Here is an 8,735-nt window from a genome sequence, read left to right as displayed (position 1 = left end):
ATTTTGCACTGCAGTGAAATTAAATATTTATGAGTGTTGAGAGCAGTGGCGGGCTCGCTGGGAATGGCAGTGTTGGTGCAGGTGTGTGAGAAGTGTATTTAATATCTGTGTCTGCAGAATCGAGCTCTTGGACCCCGCCTTTCTAACCAATTTATTTTCCCCTCCCATTATGTCTTTTAACATATATTTGAGCCGGTGCGTTTCACACTAGGCGCGATTTGTGGTGGCATTTGTGTAAATGAATCTCTCTCTTTCTCTCTCTCTCCTCTCTCTCTCTCTCCTCTCTCTCCTCTCTTCTCCCTGTCAGTCCATCACTCCCCCAACTATCACTTGGGGCAGACGTGAGGTACCACTGCAGTGCGCCTGGATAACTGCATGTTCGACACATAGACTGGTAATGTCTCTTCACAACCAATAAAGCAGTGTTGTGAGTGGGTTGGCGTTCGTCTCTACCTGTTAGATGCTGTGTTTTATGGTGTTTGAAGTGTGGGCAGACATGCTTGGGAGTGTTTTTGTCTGTGTGTGTGTGTGTGTGTGTGCTGGGTGTAGGGCGGGACGCGTTCTGTATTGTCTAGTTATGCCAGTACCTGAATATTGGATTTTTTTACGACAATTTCCATACTCTGTTGGAGATATTAACTTTCAGATGAGAAAGCTCTGGTTCACGGTAACTTGAATGAGATTTGTTCGGTATATTTTGTAATTTTCTCAGACTTTCTAAAGTGTGAATGGGTGCATTCCTGCGTTTTTTTGTATATTGCGAATGTGTAACATGTATTACTTGGTTTTCACTCTACCTCCCTCACACACACACACAGATACATGGAGAAGCATCCCTCTCATTCAACGCTTTGAGATATTTTCAATTTTTTTTTCATCCTCTGGTGTTTATTGTTATATTCCTTGTTCTTCTGTTCTCTTCTTCGTTCTGTCTCTTCATGCCTCCAGCTCCTCTTTCTGTTTATGAGGCCGACTTCCCCGGTTGTTGTGTGTCTATATATCTGTCTGTAAATACGTATATGTCTGTTATTCTCCCCCTCTCTCTCTCTCTCTCTCTCTCTCTCTCTCTCTCTCTCTCTCTCTCTCTCTCTCTCTCTCTCTCTCTCTCTCTCATTAATAAATGTACGATTCCTTTCTTTAGATGAAAGTTTTGATTTGTCAATATATATATAACTTTTCGTCAGCGTCACACTGAAGGTTCCCCAACACAGCCATAGGAGCGCTGTGCACCTTGGCGTACCTGGTGCCTTAACCACTAGACCACACTGACTGTACAAAAGTCTTGGTAGTCGTGAGACTATTTCATCCTAGACCCGAGAGCGCTCGATGGTCAACTTGGGCATAGCTATTTCATCGAACCACCTTACTTTGTGGGGCCACGTGGGCAACACATTTTATGTTTTAGAAAGTCTAATTGAAATATTTAATTTATATCTAATTCAAATTTACAAAGTCTAATTCAAATATACAAGGTAATGTTTCCGTGGCATGTCGTTATTTTGACTTTGTCTTCTGTAATTACTGAACTGTATCTTTTGAGGTAAACTTACCTAATTAATAACAATATTAATACAATTCGTTGGAGCCGTGATGAGGATTCGAACACTAGCGACTAGCCCACGACATGGTAATAAGAACTGCAAGCTGGAGTCCTACTGAACATACGAGGGTTTCCTGAAGCTTCCACTGAACCCAGAACAGGATTTTCACACCAATCCCCCCCCCCCCCCCCTGCACTCTGGTCCTGTCAAACAGGACTGTTCCACCTCTGACGGTCAACACACACTGAGTAATCACACTAACGTGACTGCTCAGAAGAACTTCAGGTTACAATCCTTATTACCATGTCATTTAGGTTCGAGCCCTAATTATGGCTCCTATGGATTTTGTCATTGATGCAGTCGCCGGCGAGAAACAATGGGCAGAGTTTCTTTCACCCTATGCCCCTGTTACCTAGCAGTAAAATAGGTTCCTGGGTGTTAGCCAGCTGTCACGGGCTGCTTCCTGGGGGTGGAGGCCTGGTCGAGGACCGGGCCGCGGGGACACTAAAGCCCCGAAATCATCTCAAGATAACCTCAAGATAACGGTAGTAAGATTACTCTCTCTCTAATAATAATAATGATAGTTGTTATATAAAAAATTACAAAACTATGAACCGTGGCTGATTAATCACTACATAAAATACACAGTTAATACACGCTTTTGATTTGATTGATTTGATTTCTTAATATATATTTGAGTTAAACAGAAACTTTTAATAAAATTGTTCTTATTTATATTTTATTCCCTTAATAAAGAAAGCTACAAATAATGAAAGCTGTGAGAAAATACGCAGAAATGTGAATCACTTCTTAAGGACAATTAAATCACATATAAGAAGATAAATGACCCAATATTGAAAATTGCTTAATCGTAACGAATGTAAACGGAAAGAGCCGGATACATCAGAGCCTTTGGCAATCTATCCGGTGTTGTCAATTACCGAAAAGGCTTTCTGGATATATTGTCTCTTAAACCACCTGTGTAGGTCACCTGGCTTACCTACTCTTCACTCAGCACTTTCTCTGTCTCTCTCTCTCTCTCTCTCTCTCTCTCTCTCTCTCTCTCTCTCTCTCTCTCTCTCTCTCTCTCTCTCTCTCTCTCTCTCTCTCTCTCTCTCTCTCTCTCTCTCTCTCTCTCTCCACCATGGTGGCTGAGAGGAAAAGATTTAAAAACAAACCACGTAAATTACTGCAGATTTTTTTTCTTAAATCCTTTCTTAATCATGTCTCTCTTTCTTTCTCAGAATCGTCTTGAGGAGTCCTGTGAGTGGACGAGAGGTGAGTCACTCACTGTTCTGAGTGGACGAGAGGTGAGTCACTCACTGTTCTGAGTGGACGAGAGGTGAGTCACTCACTGTTCTGATTGGACGAGAGGGGAGTCACTCACTGTTCTGAGTGGACGAGAGGTGAGTCACTCACTGTTCTGAGTGGACGAGAGGTGAGTCACTCACTGTTCTGAGTGGACGAGAGGGGAGTCACTCACTGTTCTGAGTGGACGAGAGGTGAGTCACTCACTGTTCTGAGTGGACTAGAGGTGAGTCACTCACTGTTCTGAGTGGACGAGAGGTGAGTCACTCACTGTTCTGAGTGGACGAGAGGTGAGTCACTCACTGTTCTGATTGGACGAGAGGGGAGTCACTCACTGTTCTGAGTGGACGAGAGGTGAGTCACTCACTGTTCTGAGTGGACGAGAGGTGACCACTCACTGTTCTGAGTGGACGAGAGGTGACCACTCACTGTTCTGAGTGGGCGAGAGGTGACCACTCACTGTTCTGAGTGGACGAGAGGTGACCACTCACTGTTCTGAGTGGGCGAGAGGTGACCACTCACTGTTCTGAGTGGACGAGAGGTGACCACTCACTGTTCTGAGTGGACGAGAGGTGACCACTCACTGTTCTGAGTGGACGAGAGGTGACCACTCACTGTTCTGAGTGGACGAGAGGTGACCACTCACTGTTCTGAGTGGGCGAGAGGTGACCACTCACTGTTCTGAGTGGACGAGAGGTGACCACTCACTGTTCTGAGTGGACGAGAGGTGACCACTCACTGTTCTGAGTGGACGAGAGGTGACCACTCACTGTTCTGAGTGGACGAGAGGTGACCACTCACTGTTCTGAGTGGACGAGAGGTGACCACTCACTGTTCTGAGTGGACGAGAGGTGACCACTCACTGTTCTGAGTGGGCGAGAGGTGACCACTCACTGTTCTGAGTGGACGAGAGGTGACCACTCACTGTTCTGAGTGGACGAGAGGTGACCACTCACTGTTCTGAGTGGACGAGAGGTGACCACTCACTGTTCTGAGTGGACGAGAGGTGACCACTCACTGTTCTGAGTGGACGAGAGGTGACCACTCACTGTTCTGAGTGGACGAGAGGTGACCACTCACTGTTCTGAGTGGACGAGAGGTGACCACTCACTGTTCTGAGTGGACGAGAGGTGACCACTCACTGTTCTGAGTGGACGAGAGGTGACCACTCACTGTTCTGAGTGGGCGAGAGGTGACCACTCACTGTTCTGAGTGGACGAGAGGTGACCACTCACTGTTCTGAGTGGACGAGAGGTGACCACTCACTGTTCTGAGTGGACGAGAGGTGACCACTCACTGTTCTGAGTGGACGAGAGGTGACCACTCACTGTTCTGAGTGGACGAGAGGTGACCACTCACTACTCATGCATAAACAACACAAGTTATACAACACTTTGATATTTCTACCACAATCTTGCTGCTCTTTGTAAAAAAATATGTAAAAAATATTACTGTTGTACATTGTGTCTCACCTGGATCATCCTCAGCCTCTGTATCAGCAAGTGAGACTTTCCACGAATGTCAACAACTTTAGATCCGGATTTCGTTGTCTCGCAAATTAAATTCCTTCCCTAAATTCGAAATGTACGAACTTACCTTAATCTCTTGGGTGACATACGAATCTTTGGGTCGAAATTATACTATGAATTTGATGTGGAATAGATGAGTATTATTCTTATCTGCGTTCGCAGAAGACAGAAATATGAGTCCTTGAAAATCCGGATTCTGGACCAGCAATTTCTGAAATGGGCTTGATTCAGGCAGAAGATTGACAAAAGCCAGTTTGTAGAGTTTTAGAATATGGCTTTTAAAGTCTTGTGACGCGCCAGTTGAAGTCTTCAAAGTCAAGAGTTTGAGCTCCGTATAGGATGGTTTTTGGCTTGAGAGCCTCGCTGAGTGAAGAGTGAATGTTTACTCTCTAACATCACCACTCTCACTGATGTTCTCTTTGTTCCCTGCACCACGACCACTCACCACACCACCACCACCACCATCCCCACTGTAGTGACCACCACTATCAACACCACAATCACCACCACCACCACCACCAGTACACCAACCAGCACAACTACCAACATCACCCTTCTGCCGACACAAGAACTATCATCGTGACCAAAATTATTCCCAAGAATTATAATAAGCAAGAGAGAGAGAGAGAGAGAGAGAGAGAGAGAGAGAGAGAGAGAGAGAGAGAGAGAGAGAGAGAGAGAGAGAGAGAGAGAGAGAGAGAGAGAGAGAGAGAGAGAGAGAGAGAGAGAGAGAGAGAGAGAGAGAGAGTGTCAGAGACTCGACCTATCAAGTACAGAGGAAAGGTCAAGTGATGAAAGTCGACCATGAAAGAACGTAAAGCAAAACTGGTTCCTGGTAGCGTTTGTTTACAATAAGGCAAGAACTGTGTTCCTTCTTCGTCTTAGTGAACACAAACGTTCCCGGAAAACGTTTCCTGCTTCGCGGTTCCTAAACAAAATATTTACAACCTCAAATCCCTTCGTAAATGATGTTAGAAAACGCTTATCTCGATTCGTGACTGATCTATGCATAAACTCTCTTCAGGTATAATTAAAAGATTCTTTGAAGCTATCACCGCAATGTTTACCTGTTCTTGGTAACGTTCTGTCTAACGTTTTTGATAACGTTCTGTGTAAATGTTGTCTCCCCCTTCCACATTCCTTATCCCGACCCCTTTCTATTGCTATATAGTTGTAATGGCTTGACGCTTTTCCATGAGAATTCCCTCTCTCTCCCATCCGTTCGTCCGTCCGGTTATAAACGTTCTCTTCCCATTTTTCTGTTTCCTGGAACTGTTTATCAACATATTCGAACTGGTGGTCGACGACGATCTTTTGAGCGTTGAATATCGAACCGCGACGTCCGTCCTGAGTCACGTGAATATGACCTTTAGCTTCGTAAATATTACACTCTCAACCTCAGAGATATGAATACCTGGGTAATTATGTATATATATGGGAGTGGTGGTGATAATGGTGGTTGTTGTGGGGGTGGTAATGGTGGTTGTTGTGGTGGTGATAATAGTGGCTGTTGTTGGGGTGGAAATGGTGGTTGTTGTGGGGGGTGGTAATGGTGTTGGTGAGGGTGGGAGTAATGGTGATTGTGAAGGTAGTTTTGCAGGTGGTAGTAGTGGTGATTGTGACACTAGGGATGACAATATTGGTTGTGATGGTGGTAGTGGTGATAATGGCGGGGTTGTTCGGTTGGGTGTAAGTACCCCTCACTATACTGGCCCTTGTGAACCTAGCAGCAATTACAGACCTACATATAATTAGAGACCTGCATATAACGAAAGACCTACATATAATTAGAGACCTGGATGTCTGTAATTACTAGGGTTAATCTTTCAAATTCGTTTCGGTTGGGGTACGAAACAGCTTAAAGTCTGCTCAAACTCTGGTACTGTAACTACCCCCAGCCTGTTCCTGCAATTTTCCCATATAACTCATGTAACCATGTAACAATATTAACTATTGCATAGTATTCTCATGTATCTATGGAATAAGATACAGTATTTAATAGATGTTTTAGGTGAGATTCTGGCCATATCCTTGTGAATGTTCTTCTCAAGTTATATTATTCGAACAGGTAAATTAATTTACTCAATGACAATGGAAAATTACCCAAATAGGGAGTCTGAATGTATCATTTAATTACGTTCATGTTCTATTTTGTGGTTATATATTTAAAATCTGATTTATATCCCTTCTGTTGTAGCCTTTCACCCATTGATGTACTTTATGTATTCTTTGGTTTTGTTAGTTATTCTTGTGCAGGCGAGGAGTCACAATAACGTGGCTGAAGTATGTTGACCAGACCACACACTAGAAGGTGAAGGGACGACGACGTTTCGGTCCGTCCTGGACCATTCTCAAGTCGATTTCGGACCTAAACGTCGTCTTCCCTTCACCTTCTAGTGTGTGATCTGGTCAACTTAGTTATGATTTATGAAATCTGGCTAGTCACTATTTATTCCTATTAGACCCTACTAGTCGTTACTGCCAGATCTTTCTCGCAGTCAGACTTCGCAGTTTCATCATTGTCCAGCTTAAGATATCTCTGATAATTACCAAAGTTCCCAACCCTTCATGTTACAGGGGTTCATGTTTGGGGCCTCGTAGCCTGGTGGATAGCGCGCAGGACTCGTAATTCTGTGGCGCGGGTTCGATTCCCGCACGAGGCGGAAACAAATGGGCAAAGTTTCTTTCACCCTGAATGCCCCTGTTATCTCGCAGTAAATAGGTACCTGGGAGTTAGTCAGCTGTCACGGGCTGCTTCCTGGGGGTGGAGGCCTGGTCGAGGACCGGGCCGCGGGGACACTAAAGCCCCGAAGTCATCTCAAGATAACCTCAAGATAACAGCATTAAGCTGCATCTGCCAATATTTCGTACATGTTGACAGCTTATCTAGACCGTATTGAAGCTATTGTGTGTCTTCTGAACTCATTTTCCGCTCTGGTATTAGTTATTTATATTCTATATTGTATATTATATTCTATATTATTATATATTCTGTACTATATACTATATATTATATCTATATTCTATATTATTCTATATTCCTTGAGGTTATCTTGAGATGATTTCGGGGCTTTAGTGTCCCCGCGGCCCGGCCCTCGACCAGGCCTCCACCCCCAGGAAGCAGCCCGTGACAGCTGACTAACACCCAGGTACCTATTTTACTGCTAGGTAACAGGGGCATAGGATGAAAGAAACTCTGCCCATTGTTTCTCGCCGGCGCCTGAGATCGAACCCAGGACCACAGGATCACAAGTCCTACACAGGACCTACACAACAATCACAACACAGTGTGCCCTTACACTATACAATCATCTCATCAGCAGGTGTAGCTGTAGCACAGCTAGCAGTTCTAGCAGCAACAGAAGCATTATACAACGCTGTCTTGCGTCTGTAATGTCTGCTTAAAGTGTGTCTTTACACACCAAGGTTGCTCTTCCCTGCATCACCCTGGCAGCCCCTGTTGCAGGTCAGTCAGCTGCCTCAGGATTTTGTTGCAGAAAATAAATATATTCTTCAAGGTGCAGGCGATGAGTCACAATAACATGGCTGAAGTATGTTGACCAGATCACACACTAGTAGTTGAAGGGACGACGACGTTTCGGTCCGTCCTGGACCATTCTCAATTCGATTACGGACCGAAACGTCGTCGTCCCTTCAACTTCTAGTGTGTGGTCTGGTCAATATTCTTCAAGGTGTTATGAATGCAAAGCTTTACAATAATTGAAGCATCTCGCTGGGTCGCCAGCGACTGTGTTCAACACATGCATTAAAAACAAGATATTGTGTTTAGCGATGCATCTGATGGATATTTTAGAATATTTCTGGAATATTCACGTCGACAAGACCTCGAATGTGAATATTCCAGGTTCAGACTCACCATGGGTCAGAACCTGGGTACAGTCACCTCACCATTCATGTTCACATGAATCTTTAAACCTGGGATCGGCTGCTTCATGCACATGGAGATTCCACAGCAAGAGGATTCAGCGCAGGTGTTTCGGTCACTTATTGGGTACTCAAGACCATCACAACCAACACGGTAAATCCCCCCATGAGGGGATTACTGTGGGATTTGTGTTTTGTTGATAAGTGTTCTCTTGAAGCCCTGGTGTCCTGGAGAGAGAGAGAGAGAGAGAGCGAGAGAGAGAGAGAGAGAGAGAGAGAGAGAGAGAGAGAGAGAGAGAGAGAGAGAGAGAGAGAGAGAGAGAGAGAGAGAGAGAGAGAGAGATTAATTCATTTATAGTAACAAAGAAACAAAGTTGGAAGAAATAAACATTAACTCATCCACCTGGTGTATGAACACACACCTTGTATACATGTCCCTGACGAATTAATGGACTATGATTACAAATATTAA

General features: G+C 44.4%; 1 protein-coding gene across 2 annotated transcripts in view; it reads left to right on the top strand.

The window, feature by feature from the left end:
* Nucleotides 1-3,030: 3,030 nt before the first annotated feature.
* LOC123753613 (dual 3',5'-cyclic-AMP and -GMP phosphodiesterase 11A) overlaps nt 3,031-8,735 on the top strand; it is a 78,261-nt gene continuing 72,556 nt past the window's right edge. For both annotated transcript variants that reach the window (XM_069331178.1, XM_069331177.1), the window contains exon 1: nt 3,031-3,075. The gene's annotated coding sequence lies outside the window, so the exon portion shown is untranslated. The remainder of the gene's footprint in view (nt 3,076-8,735) is intronic.

The sequence above is a fragment of the Procambarus clarkii genome, chromosome 25 (assembly GCF_040958095.1).
Source record: "Procambarus clarkii isolate CNS0578487 chromosome 25, FALCON_Pclarkii_2.0, whole genome shotgun sequence".
Classification (NCBI taxonomy): Eukaryota; Metazoa; Arthropoda; class Malacostraca; order Decapoda; family Cambaridae; genus Procambarus; species Procambarus clarkii.
This window is presented reverse-complemented; position numbering and strand designations above follow the sequence as displayed.